This window comes from Falco peregrinus, chromosome 9 (genome assembly GCF_023634155.1).
Source record: "Falco peregrinus isolate bFalPer1 chromosome 9, bFalPer1.pri, whole genome shotgun sequence".
NCBI classification, from domain to species: domain Eukaryota; kingdom Metazoa; phylum Chordata; class Aves; order Falconiformes; family Falconidae; genus Falco; species Falco peregrinus.
Genome location: NC_073729.1, coordinates 32,197,032 through 32,219,256, shown reverse-complemented (window position 1 = coordinate 32,219,256; position 22,225 = coordinate 32,197,032). Strand labels below are relative to the sequence as shown.

At 38.2% G+C, this 22,225-nt stretch overlaps 1 protein-coding gene across 13 annotated transcripts in view; it reads right to left on the bottom strand.

Moving 5' to 3' along the window:
* SULF2 (sulfatase 2) overlaps positions 1-22,225 on the bottom strand; it is a 162,602-nt gene that overhangs the window by 91,445 nt on the left and 48,932 nt on the right. For 3 of the 13 annotated variants that reach the window (XM_055813567.1, XM_055813564.1, XM_055813571.1), the window contains exon 3: positions 19,812-19,878. The exons of the other annotated variants lie outside the window; for them this stretch is intronic. The gene's annotated coding sequence lies outside the window, so the exon portion shown is untranslated. The remainder of the gene's footprint in view (positions 1-19,811; positions 19,879-22,225) is intronic. 13 annotated transcript variants of the gene reach the window in all.

Sequence of the window (22,225 nt, the reverse complement as noted above, 5' to 3'; positions counted from 1 at the left end):
GAAACTATTGCCCAGTATGCACAGAAAGAACTTGCCTTGAGAAGAGAAAAAGTTGCTACCAAGGAACTTTTGCCGCAGACAAAAGTTGTAATATACTTTATGTGCACAGGGGGAAAGAATCAAATTCAGCTTTCACAGGTAATGATAATCACAAAGTTTGGTATAGTTTATCTATGACTAAGTCAGTTGACTTACCAACACCTGAGACTTAATGGAAGTGCGTTTGCCCAAGGAACACAAGGAAAACCTATGCCCATGTTTCTAAGATGCTTATTTGTAGATCTGTGATTATTCATGACAGTGAAGGTTAATAGGACCCAACTGCTACTGCTATTCACCATAGCTGCTAGGTATCTAGACTGACCTCCCTGTAAAATGGTGGTTTCATCACAACGCTCCTCTGCATGAGCACAGGTAAACAACACATGATGCTGCCTTTGAAAGTGAAGGCTGAGCTCTGCCTGTATTTTTAGCTAATAATTCCCTGAACGTCCCTGTGCCCCTCTGAATTCAGATGCATAAAAAAGGGGTAGAAGCAGTCTCAGGATAAAGGTCTCCTCCCCTTCCATCATATCATATAACAGACACATGCTCCCACAGTATGGAGCTGTTGGCAGAGATGAGCATAGTGTCCTTTGTGGAATGTCACAGGCGCTCTCCAGTTCCCCACACCTGACAGAGTCAGAAGATTAAAGACAAACCTGTGGTCCTCTACTAAAAACACAGGAAAACCAGCACCACAGAGCAGGAACAGGAGTTACAGTATTCAAGTTCTCTAACCTGCTGTCCTCTCTGTCTCAGCTCTGTAAGCTGGTGATTGTTACTCAGCGTCTGTGTGGGAAAGTACAGTTTGTACAGAATCAGTGTGTGACCTCAGGAAAAGAAACCCCATATTTCTCCTGTTTCTTAGATTCTGAAAGTAAAATTTTTAATTTTTTTTTAAAAACTATAAATTGTCATTTAGCTATTGTGAGATCCTCAAAGGGAGTTTGAATAAGAAACTTTTTCTTTTATAATGCTCGAGGGAGAAGATTCTGCCTTTTAAGGAGTTCCTTGCAAGGCACTGACAGCCTTTCCAGAAAGAACTGGACAGGGGTGTACCCCCTCGTGGCTGTATGCAGGATTCTCCATGGCTGGTTTCAGACAGGAGACAACATGCTATTCACCTGAACTCTGATAAATCAGAGTAACTTCAAAAGATAGAAAACGTTTTCCTATTTATATGTCTAATCCCCTAATGTTTCAGCTGCACAGGGAATGATGAGTTCATATTATGCCTCTCATTGGGTCACAGCTTGCCTGAAGCACCCTTTACACTTTAATACAGAGCAAACCCACTGAGAAGAAAGACAGAAATTCTAAGCCCTCAAAGTCAGGGTCTGTGAAATGCAAGTCACGCTGTTCTGTTAGATCCCAATACCGCTCTTCACAAGTGATCCGAGCATTTGTGAAAAGTGAGATTTGTGGCAGAGCCTAATGCAGAACACCGAAAGAGCTGCTGTGAGAAGAAAAGCCACAAAAACCTTCCTCATGATAGGAAGACAGAATCTGCCGTCCAATTCTGATCTCACTTGCTTGGCAGCATTGGTCTGTCTTTGCAGGGCCCAACATCACAAAACTTAACCTTTGCTTTAGGGAAGTCTTTCTGTGAGAATCATCACACCCAGGTTAAGCCTCACAGAATGGAGCTGCAGCTCTCATGAGACCCGAGGAATTCCATGTTTCCAACTTAAAAGTCAGTATCTTAACAGTGCGCATAGCCCTCTGACTTAGCTCCAAGCTCCATGCTTTCCCATCTTCTCTGCTGCTGCAGCGAGGCACAGAGGCGATGCACCAGGTTGAACCGAGGGGCAAGAGTTCTCTCGTCACCCTTCACCTCAGAAGAAATGTGGTGGAAGCTCATATAATAAGTCAGTACTCACTAAAATGAATAAAAGTTAGATGACAAAACGGTTGAGAGAGGTTCAGCTGGTAATTTATTCCACTGCTGAAGGCAGAAAATTTGATGACCTGAACTGCAGCATGGGCCATAGTCCCAGAGCCTCCAGCAGGAACACTGGTCCACCTCCAAATTCCACACCTATGAGGGAACAGTGATGAGATACACTACAGCAAGATACATGTGTTTTGTCATCTGAAATTAGAAATCTAAATTTTTTTTTTGTTTTAAATAATCTTACATGACAAGTATTGCTGGTGTTAGCTCACAGAGAAGGTCAACCCAAAAGTGTGTCTGCCAAAAGATATTTGTCCCAGCTATGCTCCAAGCTGGCAGAAAGACAGGAATATTAAGAGGGATCAAATAAATCTAAACTGTCCATGTAGACAGTAAATAAATCCATGTGTTTAGATCCCTTCCCCTAAAACAGCTCCAAAAGGCAGCAAAAGCCAGAAAAGATGAGAGAGAATCAGGCACAGGATGAAAGCCAACAAGAAACAACAGGCTGCATGTAATAAAATTTAATATAGTGCAGCTCCCATTCAAATGGGCCCAGGAGTTTAATGATGCAGCCTGACTGATCATATGAAACAGAAATGAACTGCCCAGAAACATAGATAACACCCTACTCGGCAACATTAGGAAGCAAATCAGTCACAGCTGTTGTTTGCACTGCCTTCTTTCTCTTTACTGGTAGAATACAGTTTCTGACAGTGCTTTTGCAAGCTCTTCAAGAAAGCTTCTTTTTATTTCTTGCACTGTAGCTCAGTCAAGAATGTAAAAAAAAAAAAAAAGGCAGTTGATTAACAACCTGACAGTAATTGGGAAACACCTCAGGATACAAGTTCTGTTCTTCCAAGGCAAAAAGGTTAAAATTAAAATAGCTGATTTGAATGGGACTGAAAGATAAATACCAGACCCCACGGAAAATTAATAGTATGTGTAATAAAAGAAAAAAGGTTGCTGCCAGAATACTGAGATATGTACTGGGCAAGGGATCCAGGGATCCAAGACTGCTGCAGGCCATCCTGTACCAGCTTCCTGACCTCACTCTGAAAGTGTATTAAATATCAGAACTACTAGAAGAAATGTACAGCATCTCTCAGGTTCCACATAGAGGACACAAATCCTCCAGAAGAGATCAGTATAAGTGGATTCCATAAATATATGGAATCCACATATATGTATAAGGTAAGTGGATTCCATAGAGGTACTTGGGGTGAGAAGAGTAAAAAAGAATAATAGATCAGAGTAGGAATTTCTCTGAAGAAGTAATATGTTATGGGAAACAATGTGTCAAAAGATCTCAAAGTCAAAGGATTTTTTTTAAAGGGAAGAAACAAGGAAGCATACACAAGAGACATGATGGTGATAATGAAACCCTGAACAGCGATGATGCATCCCATTAAAAACCACAGGATGAATTTAAGCATCTAGAATGTAACTACGTGAGCAGTTGGTACTGAAAACTAAGATAATGATAGATTTCTGAATTCAAAATAGTTGAAGCTACCTAACTTCTCATAGTAAAGACATAACAAGTCCTAACACCGTTTTAATTTATTCAAAGGTAGAAATAAAGAGCAGTGTTGAAGCTTCACCTTTATTTTTCCTACCGAGTGAAGAGCCTTTAGAAGTCTTCAATTTGCCAGAAGGCATTTCTTCACAGACAGAGGTGGTGGCTAGAGCCCCACATCTATGGAGATGCTGCTCTGTGCTGCACCACATGGTCCTTAGGGACTTCCTGCTATTACGCCTGCCCCACGAAAAGATTTCTATGCTTCTTTGTGCTTGTTCACACCCACAAACTTTTAGCAATGCAGACGTACTTCAGTATGTAGGAATTGCTTAAGAATACCTTAGACATTACTCTTTGCCAGGCAGCAAATTTAACACTCTTAAAACATAGGATTTCAACCAATATCCGTAGCACTGTTTCCTGCAGGAGCTGCGCTGTCCTGCAAGGTTTTCTTCTCTGATATGGACTACTTCTAATGCTGAGAGGCCACAGCTACAACCAACCAACAAACCTCTTCTAATTCTGTAATACTGATACACTCCATTTCTGTATATTTTCCTCCTGTTTGGCAGGCAGGTAAGGAAACCCATTCTGTCTCTAGCTAGTCATCTCCTTCATCAATACCCAAGCGAAGAATTAACTGAGAAACACCAGGCATTGTTGAGCATCCATTAGATTATTCCCATTATCCTGCAGAAGCTCTAACTTTTAAATTATCTTCTTTGCCTTATATCCTTGAAAAGTTTCTCTTTTCACTCTTTAAGCAATATTCCCTTTCACTCTGTTTTAGTAAGTATCATTACCATCTCAGTCCCATCTCACAAAACTAAGCTGTCAGTCATTTGATACCATTTAAATATTTGAATGTTGGCATCCTGATATGCACATTCATAATAATTAACATTGGCTATTACTTCTTCTCTGCCAAACAGTCATAACAACTTTAAAATTGGGTGCTTCTTGTACAGCTTAACTACAAAGTTTACACACTGATTTCCTTATGCATCATGTATTTGATACTACAGAATAACTGGACCACACCAGGCGATGAGGAGGAGGTAAGGTTTCTTTCACTGCATTTTAAACTGGCTGCAGTGGATGCCTTTTTTTGTCCTTGAAAGATTGATGATTCCATTATTTGTAGTACTCAGCAATAAATCTCTGAGTTTAGGCTAAAGTGAGCACTTTTCCCTACTTTGCGTCTTCCATTACACTGTTATTCATCATGTTTAATCATTCATTTACCTCTGACTGCTACTGCACTTGGGGAGGACTGGCACATTATTGATTTTTGACTTTTACCCTTTAGAAGCTGGGTAAAGGGCTTTGTGACTGCTTAATCAAAAGTGACATGACCAGGGCAGGGGAGCTGCAGACCTTGGGAAACAGCAGCTAAACAACATGCCAAGTTATGATGAAATGAAATTAAGAGTCAACAAAGAAACCAAATTATTATAAACTGAAAATTATAGTGCATACCCCCATGAGACCACAGAGTACAAAGCACTCCTCTTCCTAGCAAAACACATTCCTTGAGAAAGAGGAGACTAAGACTGGACCAGAAGATTCACAACTTCAAATTACCACAAAAAGAAAGATGCAAAGCAGTGTTCTGTAACAAAAGTGTCAGATAATGCAATATGGCTGAACCACACGCTCTGCTGCTTATGAAACTTTCCTCAGACAGAGCATCACTTCAGCACCCCACCAGCAAGCAGGCAACAAGAACAACACGTGATGTGATATTCTGATAGCTGGCTTATTTTCTGCTTACCAGAAAACGTCAAAAGAACTCCATTCATACTTGGAAAAACATGTAGATAAACCCTTAACTTCTGCTACAGTATCTAGCAAATTACGCAATAAACATTAGACGTAAGTACAGTTATTGGCTCTGTATCAACAGCATGGTAATGCTAGTTTCATATTTTAGAAAAGAGGTAAAAAAATGAAAATGCGTAAGACAGTGGTTAGAATTGTCCAGCTTCTTATATAACCCAGTTACACATACGTTCTCTCTTTAGAGAGGAGGAACTGAAAGTGGACCTAATGAAAGAGCTCAGGCTCCTATTGCTCTTTCCTGGAATCCTCAGTGGGGTTGTTTTGTTTGGGTTTTTGTTTGGTTGTTGGTTTGTTGTTGTTGTTGTTTTGTGTTTGGTTTTTTGTTTGTTTGGTTGGTTGGGTTTTTTTGTGGCCCTTGATATCTCCATCCTCTGTTCATTCATCTTAAGTTATGCCACCCCAGTTCCAGTAACCTCAGTGTAGAGTACCATGCCTTATCAAACCAGTGTGGCCACCTTCTTTTTAAACATATATTGATTACAATTTTGCCCACCTCTAATATAGTCAGAAGTAAAACTGTAAATCAAATAAAAAAATTTAAGTGCGGGGTATATCCTTTACCACCTACCTCACACATTTTACTCTCTCTAGCTCTGGATTTTACCTATCATCTCAGAAAAGTTATAAAAAGAAACCTCTGATTGTTACATAGTAGTCCCAGTAAGATAAGTAAGCACAGGTGTGCTCATAATCATGGTCCAGCAGTGCAAGCCATGCTGGCTTCACTTGTTAACATTAAAGCAACGTGCCCACATTGTTTCTCTTGAAAGGTATTATCCACCACCTAACTAATTCCCATGTAAATGTATGCCACCTGTATTAACTCCACATTTTGCAGTAAGATCCCAACTTATTATCCTGCATTTTGGATATCCACAGCCATGTAAATGCAATCACATTCTGCAACCTTCATCACCGACAATTCAGAACCGCTGTGGAAAAGAAGCTGTCACAACAAACAAGCCTGAGTCAATCTCTAATTTTACAGATCTTGCCTCAGATGAGATACCTGAATGGAACTAAGACAAGTTCTCTGGACATGGTTACTCATGCTCGTAGCTCTTCTCTGAGCAGTAGTGTAGCGCACACACATTACCTGGGACAAGAGTCAGTTAACCCTTATTGCACATAGTGGTATCTGTACTCTTATTCTGAGCCATGGTTTCCAAATGACTTGAATTCAAAAGAATGGTTTTAGATATTTAAATATTTTCCCTCTTGTGGTAAGCTTTTGAATCCTGGACAACATGAGCTGATTCCTGCCCATACAAAACACAACAGCAAGATGACCACCATAAGATGAACAAGAAAAAGGAAGTATTTTGGAAGTTGAATCATTTTGTTAATAATTAAGGAACTCTTTTGTTAAAAGATCTTTGCTTGGAAGCACAGTTCAAAATTAATCTTCCACTGATATCAACACCTTCCTGCTGGTTTGGGGTATTAACTGACCAAGTTTCAGAAATGCTGAGCACTCCAGCGAACATAATTGAAGCCAAATATACTGAGCATTTCTGAAAGTTAGGCTAGTGTCTTTCACTCAGATTTTCTCTGTTATCACCTGGAAAAGAGAAAGAACTACTATTTAACAGATTAATTTTTGGCACTGCAGGGCATATACAAGATGCTACCATAAAATTAAACATTACAACAATAATATAGAGAGTTCTATCCCCACATCTCTGCCACAAATAGCATCATTACCAAAAGTTAAGGAAGAATAAAGTTGTGTGTACAGGAGGAAGAGGAGGGAAAGAAACAGCTAAAGCCATCCCAAACACCCAACATAAAGATACTTGGCTGAAACAAACTGTCGTCGTGTCAGCAAAGTGATTTAAACGAAGTTGTGATGGTCAAAAACACCAGAAGGACTTTCAACATGCGCTTGCTCTTTTACAGCAAAATGTTGCCCCATCTCATTTTTCTTTTGAGATATGATGCTATTTCCCATTTTTTTCTTTTACATCTATTTTATTTTGTCTTCTCCCAGTTTTGCTTCTGCTCTTTGCTTGGTAAAATGGAGCACAAACACCAGGACTCATTCATCACTTGGTTATGCTAGTGTTAAGCTATAACAACTAAACCAATGAATACAGAAGTTGGAAAACAACAAATACGATCTATTGGAAGGCAGTCTGTATGCATCTTGTGAGCCAGAAGCCGTCACCCCACAAGTTTATTAAAACTATCTGAAGCAGTCAGTGGACATAGTGATTAAAATAATCTGATTAACAAAGCATATTTGTTTCCCAGAAAGCTCTTTAAAAACTTATAGTTGAAGGAATTTTGTCAAGTAACTAAGCTGTCATGGGATGAACAGGAGTCCTAGCATGTGACTTTAGTGGTCAAAAAAGGAAAGGAAAGGTCAAAAGAGCTTGTCAGTTTACGTTGTGGAGAAGACCTTTAGAAGGGACCTATGGGAATATGTATTGGTACCTACACCATAAAATATATTAATAGATATCCTAGGAACAGATGAAAAAAAGTGAGATGATGACGTGTGTTTTAAAACAACAATTATTCAGGGCAGGTTAAATTTAACAGGAAATTGAAAAAAAATTCATAATATTGAGTAATTGGCAATAAAGTAAGAGGTGAAATTCAAAGTCAATAATGTAATGTATATGGAGAGAAACAAGATACACTATTCATATACTTCAATGATATCTAAAGTAGATACCAACTTTCAAAACAGACGTTCAGTTGCGACTGACAGTATTGTGAAAACGTGATCTCCGCGCCCAGCAATGATGAACAAGATAATGGGAACAGACTACAGAACAAACCAGAAAGCATAACTATGTCACCATATTGATCCTTAATCTGCCCACATCCTGAACACTGTATGCAGTTCTGTTCTCCTCCCATCTCAAAACACTGCACTACTAAAAAGTACAACAACAAAAATATAACCAAAGATAAGGAATGCCTTCTGTAGGAGGCCATAAACCAGGATTTTGTGAAGACAGAGTGGAAGATAGCAAATATAATGGGGTATATGATAAAAATAGATGAAAGCATGGAGAAAGTGAAGTGGGAATGATTTTTCACCACTTACAAGTACCAGATAAAATCGAACTAAATTATCAAGCAATATGGTTAAGACAATGCATTTTTTTTCCTCCACTTACTGCACTATTAAAATGTATAACAGACTGGCAAAAGATACTCTTAAGACCAAAATACCCGGTCCAGTAAGACTCCCCTCCTTGTTGAGCACCTCACTAGTTCAGATCTCACACCTTTTATACCTAATTGTCATAAATGGAGGGGCTGGGGGGTAAGTGAGGAATGGGACAATAACCACTGTTAGTATATAAAAGTGTACTAAAAAAAAAATATCTATTCTTAAGGCTAAAAAACTGACTTCTTGCTACAGGCAAGAAGTGGAAATCACTGCTTTACACCCAAAAACTCTCAGTCATCTACCCTACATCCACACCACTTACCTGTCAATAACTGTTAAGTTATGGTTAGTCTGCAGAAAGCAGTTCAGGTCACATGCCAGCGACCACTCTGATATCTCCAACTGATGATTAAAATAATGTATTTTGGCAAAGGCCACTGTAAATATTTTGGTGCAACTTATTTTGTCATATAAATGGGGATAGACAAGGTCTATTATCCCCAGCACGACTTCAATCTGGCTCAAAGAACTCGGGAAAACTAGTTCTGGTATGAAAGGTGGCACTACTGCAGGGGAACTGTTGTTCCCTGGCTATGTTAAATGAATAGAGATCATAGATAAACTGTTTATGAAAGTGAAGTTGATCTCTTAAAATGTGATAAACGACACAAGAAGCTCAAGAAAGGAAAAAAAATAATGATAAATCTTTAAACAGTGCGCGTAAGCCTGCATATGTGCAAAGCAGCATGGGGTAACTTGCCTGGCCAGATTTTCGTATGTCTTGCAAAAGACACTCTCAAGAAGAGAGGGTCCTTTGGAAGGAATTTTAAATTTAATATTTCAGGACTGTACCATCTATGCAAATTACTAATAGAGTTTCAAAGCCCTGCCCAGTTATACCTACAAATTCTCTGCATTGCCAGTTTCTCACAATAATTACTGCATCAACATGTAACTTTATAATGTAGGAAAAGAAAATTACAGTGCTGCTAATCCATGAACATCAATAAGATTTATAAGCTTTTATATGAAAACCATTTCAAAAAGGGAAGTAAAAACAAAGTGAAAGCAATCAAATTTCGGAAATACTATTGTTTGTACACCGTACTTTATGTATAGCACAGTCACTTCAGTTGTATGATTAAAAAATATCTTCATGTATACTTCAGCATAGAGAGTGCAATAACAAAGTACAAGGTACGTATTTCTATGGGTGTTTAGTGTCTTGGCAGATCAGAAGATCAGTGGAAAAGCCTTCTGAACCCCACTTTGCTGGGATAAATCATGTCCAGTCACTCTGAAGGACAGCACAAGCAAGAACTAATTGGTCAAAGTAAAAAGAACAAACAATGAAGATAGAAAAGTGACAGGGTTTGGTGTTGTCCTCACCCCTACCACCCAAGAGAGCTGCCAGATGTGAATAAAACTGCTCATCATACAATCACAGGTTTTGTTACTTTTCATGATTGAGCCAGATCGTTACATCAGACTGTTCCCACAGCCTCCTCAAGCCAAACTGAGTCCCTACTTCCATATGAAAGCAATTTTAGCACACTAAAAAAAAGCAACATAGTTTTTTTAAGGTTGGGGTTTTTTTTCTAGAAAGCAATTGTATAGCTGTCCCCCAAAATTCAACATCAAACTAACAGAAAAAGTCCAAAGAGACCTTAACATATTGCAAATCTCTTACAAGCTCAGGCAGAGTGAGCAATATAATTATAGGAGATATTACCTGTTCCTTCTGTAATCCTATTTCCTGCGGTCTGTGGTCAAGAAAACCATAGGACAATGTCCTATAATTGTTACCAGAATTGTGTTTTCAAACAACTTTAAAGAGATAAGTTTATTTTATAGTACAAAGACTTTATTTGATAACTCTTTCTTCCTAAGTATTATCATTATTTAAAGCAATTCTGAGCAGTAGGGACTCCTGTTTACTCAAATGGAAAGGTATGTTGCTACACATCTACAACAAGCAACCATTCTGACGGGCATCGCAAAAATTCAGCATCACCTTCCACTCTTACTTCAATCAAGTGCTCTCTCAATTTGCCTGGTTAGACTCGCTCATAGTAATGCTGTGACCAACTTCAATGCAGCAGTTTTGAACAAATAGCAGGGAAATAACAACTGACTCCACAAGCTGTATGCAACCTGACCAGAAGGATACTGTTCACCAAATACTGAGAGAAGACAAATTTCTGTATGATTTTTCATTATTTCTCCCCCATCCCCAGTTAAAAAAAGAATATAAATGTTTTTCACAATATTACAAATATGATATAGTGATCAATGTATTTCATTTAAAAAATAAAAATGTCTTCATCTTAATAGTCCTATCAATTCATGTTCTGCACGATTTTCAGTTCCCCACTAACAGAAAAAGGAGCTCTGGAAGCAGACTGAGCCAATGCTTACAGTAACTACTTTTTTGATACTATGTGGGAAAGTACTGCCATTTTATTGCAGTCAGAGGTTGTGGAGTACACTACACTATAATAATGGAACACAATAATTTTCCTATTATATTTCATAATTTGAGTAAGTTGAAGCAAAATATTCAGAGCTCACACCAATCAGCAGCAGTAAATATCAGCAAAACCAGCTTAATCTGGACTGCTACTTCATATTAAAAAAAGTTATGTTTTAATATCTAAACAGGAAAGCCTTTTGGTTGGTTGGATTTTGTGCAATTGATCTAATTGTATGTTGTGCTGCAGAAAATGTGAGCTGAAGGAGCAGAGTGGCACACAGCTAGGATGGTGGGCACCCATTTCCTTTTTGAATAGGTGACCTTATTTTTTTTCAGTAAGACTAGGCCACTGCTATCCCAGTGACATACAGCATGGACATATGTGACTCATCAGATGCCAATCAGGAACCTCATTTATGCACAGCTGTCAACAGCCTCCTGAGCACAGCCAAGGTTTCTGCCTATTTGTGATTACATATTCATAACTAGGCTCAGACGAGAGAAACTGCCCGGCATTCATACTGCTGAAAACATTGACAAGTATTAGTTTGTCTTCATGATCCCAAGACCTGGATTTTCCCAAACTGGCTCACCGCTGCCTGCTAGAGGGGCAGGTGGTAAACTCACACCTAAGAAAAGCCATAAGCTTCCTCGAGCAAAGAGAAGCAGTTGGGTTCATGGTCTATTGCTCGCTGCACTAGGGCAAACAGCCTGCCACCACCGCACTTCTAACATCATTATTCTACACTGCCAATCTCTGCACAGTGGCTGAACGCACAAGTAGTGCTTCGCTGAGCCTCTGGAACTGCTATACTCCAGACAAACGCTTCAGAATTGTCTGACTTAATTCTTTCTTTCCCTGTGCTTACCTCCTTAACTTCTTTCATTCAGCATCAAACACAGTTTGGACACAAGAGCCAAACCTATTTGCCTATATGACTTAAAATGAATATTCACTATTCTGATTCAATTCTAATGATTGACATGATTATAGCTCCCAGCAATGAGTTCCCCACACAACCTAAAAGTCTGAAAAGAGCAGCAGCAAAATTAATGGAAGCTGGGAATGGAATAATGGAAGCTTGTTACTTAGACCCCAGAGACCTTGAATTCCACAGTTTCTGGTTGGCATCGTGCACTGAATCACAGAAACATCCAGAGAGAACAAAACCAATGATGAAGTACGCTGCATCATACAATACCTGCTCTGACTACTAAGCAGTTAATTCAAACCAATGCAGAGTTTTGAGGATGTAACACATAAGCAGAGTAACTAAAGCCAAAATAATAAAGTGCTGGATATAATAAAGCAGACACATTTTAGTGTGAGAGTGCTAAATCACTCTACTTGGAACAAGTAAACTCTTCCACTACACCAAACACTGAGATAACCTCAAAGATAGCAAAGAAAGGTTGTTGACAGCTTTTAACCACTGCTCAAAGACTAAAAAGCCAGAGTCACGGTGTATCTGGTTCTCAGTGCTCGGAAGGATACTAACTGGTCGAAAACATTTATTTAAGCACACAGGTACTTACCTAGTAGGGGGCTCTCTGCTCGCCTATAACTTACTAAGGCAGCAACTAGCATGTGGGTGGCTGCTCTTAGAAGAGGATGTAGCTGTACATTTGTATTGCTTTTTCAGTGGCTATACATACATGCTTTTCTTGAGTCCAGTTGCATGCTGATGCCGACTCTGGCGTGCAGCTTGGAAAAAGAAAAAAGCAAGCTCATTTTGGCAACAGGAGGCCTTCCTGAAAGCATAGTAACTGAACTCTGACACTACTCAGCTTCTCTGAATCAAGAGAGGCCATTCAATTCGGCATCTGCACAGCAAAGCTAATCACATTCAGTGTTTAAACTTTGGGGTAGACAGTGAGATGAATCAGAAATCTGAATGCTTCACAAGTAGAAAAGGAAAGCACTGGTAAGTTTTAAAAAGCCAAAACTTTCCAAGGATCCCTTAGAAGAGAAAACACGGAGATGTTTGCTTTGGAGTTTTAACTCTCCGCCCAGTAGACATACATTCTTCCATTAGTCGTCAAAACAAATACATTGCTGTCTTAACACCTCCAGTATTTAAAGTTTACTTTGCTTTGCAAATCAATTATTAAAACTTCTCTCTCATGAAAGACACTTCCTTTTCAGCATTTATTCCTCATTTATAGCACTATAAATGAAATATTTTACAAAACAAGCATTATTTCCAATAAGGCAAATCAGCTGAGAAAGGTAAATCACTGAAACTCACTGACAAGAAGTTTATGAATAATTAAGTAGCTGATATACAGCTGCATTACCATGAGCCTGTTATTCAGATTGCCATATTTCTCAGCATGACACGGGCAAGACTTTGTTTCTGTAGTATAAAGAGACTCTTAATTAAATCTTCGTTCCGCAGTGTACCAAAATTTATCCTTCTTTATATGAGCTCAGATCATTATATTTAATGCTAAAAAACATCCATTTTCTGCTTAAATTCACCAGACTGCTGATGAGATTTCCTTACAATCCTTCGTTGTTCCCAACTTCTACCTAAAGAATCTGTAGCACTCTGTTTTAAAAGAAATTAATTGCACTACTCCGGTCTTCAGAGCAGTCATCTGAATATTACCATTCTTGAAAATTTTCCATTTTAAGATATTGTTACTATGTTGGAGTGATCTTAGCCCACAGCCATAAAATTCCATGTAATTGCCTCTGTCTTAATGACCTCAGGCTTTGAATACAATCATTGGTCTTTGCACACTGCCTGTCACTTTTAGTGCTTGAGTATTGACATTGTATCTCTTTTAGGTTCTTTGCAACCCTTTAATGACTATGCCAATTAATAATGCATTGCTCGCTCTCCTCTATCTAATTTTAATTGCTGTAATTTATGTCCCTAGACAATTCTTGCACTACAGATGTAATCTATACCACCAAGACTGACTTAGAAGATCACACTCCCAAGGTCCCTAGCAGATAAACAACACAATTTCAAGTTCATAGACATCATCTACAATTGACATCAATTACTGTTCAAGGAAACAAGTCATGACATTACAGGTAACAAACAGATCATTTTTACGTTCTGGAGCAGAGTGGACTTCTCCAGCAGGGCTTTGACAATTAATTACAGCTTCACAGACAGCGCTTTATGGAGATACTCAGACACTTTGAAAGGGAAAATTCCACCTAAAATTAGCAAACAGAGAGGTTCTGCACTTCTTCAACAGGGCGAGGCCTATATTGCTATACAGAATATATGAGAATATTGCTATTCTCAGAAATATATGAAGAACACCTGTGAGGTAGTATTGGACAGTGGCATAAACACTCTGGTTCTTACTTAAAGCCTGAGACAATGCATAAGACAAGCTTCAGCTTGTTATTAAAACATATTTGCAGAGCTCATGGGTACAAAATCACACAGGAAAAAATAAAAGTGATGTTTATAACTAATCTCTACTCAGCTCTACAGACAGCCCAAAACGAAGGATATAACCATATTAGATTATTATTCTGTTCATCCCTTTGCCAGTTTTAGGGATGCTTCACAAATCATATTCCAGTGTTTCACTTAATACTTATTTTGATATACTTTTATTATGACTCACTTATTTCAATCCACAGCCCTGTAAAGTTCAGTCCCTCTGTTTTTACTGTCATCTCTTATTACCTTCAATCCACCTCACCAAAACCATAAAGCTCCTTGTGCCAGTTGCTTCCACTTCTTTTCCACAGCTAAATATCTTTCTGGCCCAGCACATGACACTCTTCTCTCCCTAACAATCCTCCTCAAGCACATTGGCCTGTTCATCTCTTTCCAAAGGACACAGAAACATTAGTACAGCCTACAGCCTGTTATCTACATGCGTCTAACTAAGCACGCTATAATGCACTCAATTTACCTGGTAGAGTCTCACACTGAACTGGAATATTTTCTCTTCTCAGTGAGTCAAAAGCCATTAAAGATACAATAAAAATGTCAGTATTAAACAAAATTGTATTTCTCCTTTCCAAAGATTAAAGGTTCAACATTAACAAAGTTAAAAATCTCCATGAAAAGAATGCAAAATGGGTAACTTGCCTGCTATCTCAGTAGCAAACTGTATACGCTATATATAATGTATTTGGAGTTCAGCAAAACATAATGCTATTGCAGGTTACTTGAAGACTATTCAGCCCTGCCAGGTTCAGCGTTGTAAAAGCATGGGAGTAGAGATCCAGGACATAATCTGGTATTTATGTTATTGATATAAGTACTATATTTCATAGGGTACAAAAACATTAAAATGATTGCCATCAAGCACAGCAATAACCATAGTTCTTATGCAACAAATACGCATTATGTTAAACAATCAAATAAATTTACTTGTACAAGTGTCACAGACAGTGTAATTTGTCCCAGTCACCTTTTATTGATCCTTTCTCTTTAAATACGGTGTTGTTTTTTTAATATATGGGATCACTAAATGAAAGACAGAACGAAAAGCAAAACTTAACTGTGGCTTGCAATGCATCTATCATCATTCAACTTCCAAACACCTACTAATGAATCTTTGAAATAGTACACATCTTTAACTAGTCTCTAGTGAACTATATTCTTATATGCTATCCTCAGAACTAATCTAAAATGCGCCATAAATTTACTGGCACAGAGCCAACATGAAACAGGTTAAAGAAATGTGACCTCTCTTCTATTAAAGCTGAGGACTCATTTGCTGTTAATTACTTCTAATAGCCATAAAAGTGGAAGGATGATAGAAACAGCCAGGTAGGGTGGAACAGCATTCGGAGCCCTTTAACTACACCTGCGTAACTCCCTCTGGAACTTGAAAGTAAACCTAAAATCCCTCAATTGCTGAAGCCCCTTTTCTGGTGGCAAAAAGCTATTTAGGTTGCTGGCAAGATACATCTCAGTGCTTTCACGCAGCTGGCTCACATGCAGAGGATAACAAGCTGTTATTACTTACTACACTCATCAAGCAGTACACAATGGTATGGACCTGAAGGTTCCCATCACCCTTCCACTGACTGGCCTGCAGTAGTCTTCCACATGACAGCAAAAGCTAACACAGCAAAACCAAAAAATCCCAAGCAGTAACAAAACCTCCCGCCACCACAAAAAGCACATTTAACTGGAAATCATTACACTAACATTTAACTATTAATGACTTCTCCTGAATGTCTGAGAAATTACTTAAAGCAATGCTTTTCCACAGTTGATAGCTTAGATTGCAACGGCCACCATTTCCTGGGTGTTATAACAGTATCTCAGAAGCACTGTACGTGCTAAACTACAAATGAAGCCGAAGACGTGCTTATGACAATTACACTGTAAAATGCCATAAAAATGCAAAGTCATCTAGATAAATCAATCCCCCATATTCCTCAACTAATCACAACATTTTAATCTAAATTGTGTCACGCCTATGTTCCCCTTGCCTGAAATGGTGGCAGTCATGATACCTGATTTGAAGTTACTCTAATAATCACAAAGTATTTAGATATTACATTGATAGCCATTCTAAAAGAACCAAAGCAGTTAATAATTCTGCATTCAGGTTCACTATTGTACAGTGCCTGATAACCCAGGCATCAGGACAGTAAAAAGTGAGTGCTGCATCTGATGCAGTAAGCTCCATCTGTCCTGCATATCGAATGAGGGAAAACAAAAAACAAACCTTTATGACATGGTCACACATAACAATAATAACCTTGTGCAAGGGACCAAACTAACAGAACACTCGAGCGCCCAACTTTACAAGCATAAAATTAACTTTAAAAGGAGGTGGGTGCGTGTTTAAGTATTTAACTACAGTAGAGCCTCAGCTGTGAAAACAATGGTGATGCTCAGTCACAAGCAGTTCAAATTCAAAATGGCAACTCTCCCAAAGATATTCTCCGCTCTCTCATCACCCTCTCTTTAGCGACAAAGATTTTTCACTCCCCTACCCCTTTAGGCTTAATTTTCCCATGACCAGAGACAAAGTTGCAGCTTTTGAGGACCTTACACAGTCAAGGAGCATACACAAGTAAAATGAAATTGAATCTGTGCATGCAAGAGCAGCACATTTCTCCATGAGCAACTCTTACTAGCAAAGTTACTGGCTGCAGAAAAGTCAAGGATGGGTGCCAAAAGTTCCACTGTTTCCATTAAAACTCCTCGTTTAAAAGGCAAAGCCAGATTCCTAGGACAGTGGAGGAAATCATCATAATAAAGATGTAGTTCTGCTGAAAGCCACACACAATAGCAAGGTCAGCAGAGCGGTGTCTCAGTGTGATTTAGAATTAGGCTTATAATAGGTTTCTCTAGTAGCTCAGATGTGAACTACTAAGCAATTTTTTCTTGCTCTTGCTGTATCATACTAGGAACAGTTATAAGTATGTCCCAAGTGTGTCAGCCAAGGAAAATGCCTAACAGCTTTATATAAAGAAAAAAAAAAAACAATACCCCAAACCCTAAAAAGCCCCTTAAATCTACTTTGTTGTATTCCTTTAACTTCTGAAGGATAGGGCATTACTGCCAAAAGCCTGAACCGTAGCAAAGCTAAAGCCTACATGCTCCAAATTCCCAAGATTGGAACAGCTATAAAGAAGTTTGCAGCCACTACAACTAGCAGCTGCTGGTGCTGTAAATAATTTTAATTAGAGAGCTTTTGCAGTGTTTCTCATTATCCATATACTTAAGTACAATCAGACTCAAAGGCTGTGCAATTACTTCCTTGGTCTACAACACAACAACTCAAGCTATGCAAAAGATTCACAGCGAAACCTAAAAGTTTTGAAAGGTAAAGCTTGCTCATCTTTATTCCACTGCTTGCAGTGGATTATTTTTTTTTTAAATAGTAGAGAAAAACAGTTGTTCAATTTTTATGACCACACAACAGGGTTTGTTTAAAAAAAAATATTAACCAAACAAAAAACATGCACACAAATCCAACCAGCACCACACTCCACAACTGTTTTTATTCAATATTAGGCAAGATATTTGTTCTTTATAAAATGACATAAAAGACACTCTGGTGTCTTTGCATTGCTAACACTGCATGTTCAATTGAAATAAAATTACAGAATCCTGAAACTGACACTAAATCCAAAGTAATCAATATTGTAAGTAATTTCTCAGTCATGCCCTAAACAGAAGCATAATATGAAACTTTCTATGCCAAAAGTCCTCTGCACAAGGGGTAAAGACACATTACAGCAACAATGGAGGAATAAAAACCTACCTCATATTCAAGAAAGTTCAAATTCCCTAACATTAATGACTGGCTGCATTTCAATTGGGGCATATTTTGTTCTTCATAGACAAAACCCACTATGAAGAGAAATACAGAAAAATATGATTGGAATCGTGACTACAGATCATAATCTCTTCAGGTTCATTGAAAAGAAGGGACAGAAAACCATACTGAGCAATTCATCTAGTCAATTCTTCACAAAAAAAGCTTCCTCTCTTCTGTGAGGGCTATTGACCACAGAACACTTCCAGACATGAAAAAAATGGATGGCCAAACCTTCAGACTGGCAATGGCACAACCCACCAAGAGAGTTAGTTACACCCACTGGTGGTTATTCCCCCGCCCCAGTCCTCCTTATGTGCATTTACCCTGCACCATGTTCTTTCCCATTAGCATTGCAGTAAAGCAGTAGGTCCTTGCTTAAAACTGTAATTGCAAAATAACAGGGCGAAGCGTGGAAAGAGAGTGCAAAGGACTGAAAAAGAAGACATACCAAACTGAATTTTAGAGTGTTCAGAAAGCAATGAAAAGGGAATGACAAAGACAGCTCTCAAAATGCAAGAGAAAGAAATAGAGCAGTGCAGAAGAGAGGGAATATGAACAGCTTGTCTAAACAGAAACATCAGAGGTAATTAGCAAAAAAGCAGCACAGATGTTTGCTTCCCTGCTCCAATAAAAGGTAAATGAACTGATCTTTAAATAGGACATGCTTTAAAGATTCCAACCTGGCTGAGCTCAGCTATAGTATTAATTACACCAATCTGTCATCTGAATTTATTGTGAAGATCAGCGTTTAGGACCAAGGTACTGCAACAAGATTACCTGTAACAGTCATTTTTGTAACTTCCTTCTATGAGTGGGACAGCTAACAGCAAGACTAATTCCGCCAGCAAGGTATGTAAGAAGAAAAGCACCTAGTAGAAATAGCAAAGATCAGAGAAGAGGAAGATGGACTGTATTTGCATCGCATTGTGCTGGTACGTACTACCAGACACTCACAGCCTTGGTTTCAGATTCAGACCACAGGTCTTAAACTGATGAGGACAGAAAACTGTCTGGAAGTACATGAAAAAGATGTATTACATGCAGAATACTGGACACAGGACAGACATACTTCAATACAAGACAAATATGACAGGTTTAAAAAAAAAATATCTTTGCAGATTATCTTAGTAACTTAGAACACTGGAACCACAAACCTGACAGTTTCATAGAGTCAAGAGTATATTTTAGTACTACTTGGTTGAGAAGCCACAGTATCAGTGAACTATATCCAGAATTTCAAATCCCTTTTGCACACACCAGATCATAGTCAGAAATCAATGCATTTATTAAGCTTAACACAACTACACTGATGTACAATAATGCTTCCTTTTTCCAAGTTATCTCAGAAAAGCAGTGCTTTCTGTAGAGATCAACCACCAGAAAAATACTTGAAAATTTTTCAGCTGTCAGGAAAATACTTGCTTTCTGTTATTTGACAAAGGAAATTTCCTGACAACAGAAAATAAAGTTATTTTTCGCATACAAAAAGGAAACTTTGAGTTCTATTCCTCAGGCGAAACTACTCATTAGTAAATCAAACTCTGACCATGTCTACACATCTCCTCATGGAATGTATGAATGAATTTTAAGTCCACAGAGACCAGACAATTAACATAGTACAAGACAGTTTTACACTCACAAGGTCAGCAACTGGTCTGCTGTAGAGGAACGCTGAGGCAAGTAATCAAGTTTTCCAGTATTAGCATCTGTAAAATATTACCATGAACAAATTGGTAAGTGATTCACTAGTGTGCACAGTTTTGCTTTTATTTACATATATAACTAAAGCAGTCCACTCATCAAAATCAGACTTTAGGAACACATGGCAAATACCTCAGTTTGAGGTTTCCTCCAAAGAGGCAGTGTAACAGCATCGCTATATTCCCACTTCCAAGGTACCAGTTTATTCACAACATTAAAAACTTTCCCCATTAGGCTACTAACAGCACTCTGTACAACACCTGCAGGAAGCACTTCCATGCAACCATTAACTAGCATCAAGTAAATACTGATATGACCGATTTCTTTGGATGAAGTATCTGGCAAAGGTGAGAACGCCACCACCAATGAAACCACAGCATTTTGCAAAACTACCTGTAAGCAGTCTTTTATTTTCCTGTTACAGAATTAGTTTTAGGAAATGCTGCTCCTAACTTTAGCCTCTCAGGTATTCTTTTCTCCTTCAAAATACCAAAGTGTGTTTTTTCCCTGGTGTGCAGTACTAGCTAGTTCCCTGCCACGCTTTCCACATACCATTGTACTACTAGCCTTGAGCAAGGACTGATACGCTACTTTGCTCACTCCCAAGTTCTTGTGTCACTGATACTGTATGGGCATTATATTTAGTAGTGAAGGTAGTCAGGGATTAAAAAAAAAATAAAAATAATAAAATAATCAAATCTTGCTGATCTCATTATTACTAGTACAAGTTAAGAAACAAAGATTCCTCGCCAGGACAGTCTGCAGTCTCTGTTAGGCATGTGCAGTCTTGCAGGCTGTGACTGTGACACATGCCAACACCACAATTTCTCAAAGTCAAGAAGTTGGCTCTTAACACATTTCATATTCCTTATGACTCTTTTTCATATTAGGATCACTTCCAGATCTGGTCCATAGTAGATTTTTCAACCTCTACTGTTATAAAGAAAAATATAACGAGTTATTTCTGATAATACTAGTTACAGTGTTGCATGCATAAACCTGAGGAAAGCTGAAATAGACCCCACTGGGGCACTGCAGCATCAATACTATACATCAATAAACGTATCTGTATACACAGACACTATCATTTTAGCGAATTCTCAGACAATGTAATTTTCAGAAGTGCTGAAGTCTCAAACCTGCAGGTAGGGGAAGTAGGGCTCTAAATAGTCAGCCCAACAGAAAACCCTGGATTACTAAAAACCTGTTTAAAGCAGCAAATGCTATTTGTACTACTCACTGGCTGTAGTTTAGTTTTCAGTCTAAATTAAGTCATCGTAAAACTAGATTACTTATGTGGAGAGGAAGATTTAAAATAACAAGTATTAAGAAAAGTTTTAAGTTACCATTCAGCTAGTATTACTAATTTGCACACCAGAAGCAACAGCTTAATGTCAGAAAAAACATACTGCTTAAAGGGAAAGAAGGCTTAAAAATTGGCACTGCATTAAGAAATCAATGAATCACAAAACCAGTTTACTATGATACACATCCCAGCTATTCAGATGTCTTGAAGGTTGTATCATAAACTTAGGACTTTTAACCAAGAGTTACTTTATATAAATAATCTTTTAAACAAAGCTGATTATATATAAATCTCTTAGTTGCAGTCATTCTAGTGTCTATTACAGCAGACACGGAACGTGAGCAGGTTTTTTTTTTCCTGAGAACAAGGTGCAACTACTGACAGCAAACAGTTATTTAACTACTTTCTACTAGGAAGTGATACCTTGTACTTGAGTACTTTATGCATTTGTTAGAAAGCATCAAGATCACTTTTAGAAAGGGTCCTGAAAGCTTTTGCTATGAAAAATGGACATATTTTCAGATAGCTATTGCATTATTTTATAGAAGATTGTAAGTTCTCCTTTAAGCTCCTGGCTAGCGCAAATCTTTCAATATCTTATAAAAAATATTGGAACCAAGCCACAGTAACCTCTTCACACGTCAGGCTGTTCATGGATCCTATTTCACGGCTCATTCAAAAGGAAGATTAGAAGGACTTTTTCCATTTCATATATTAAATGGTTTAATTCACAAGGGATTTGTGTCAATGTAAGTATCTAAAAATAGCACACTTTCTGTATAAATCATATTTTTTCATCCTGATTAAGCCATGTTGCACCTGCAGTCACCCACTGCCACTCTGTGTTTCAAAGCACAAGCCCTACTCAGCCTGGATCTTTGAACTCAACTCCTGTTTTCTAATAAAGTAAAAAACCACAATTATTAACTCATTTTATTATGTCATCAATAGTAATAATAATGTGTCCACAGAAAGAAGAAAAACATCAGAAAAATACTAATTTACAAAGAACTTGAAACCACCCAAAGAATTTGCAGTTGTGTTCT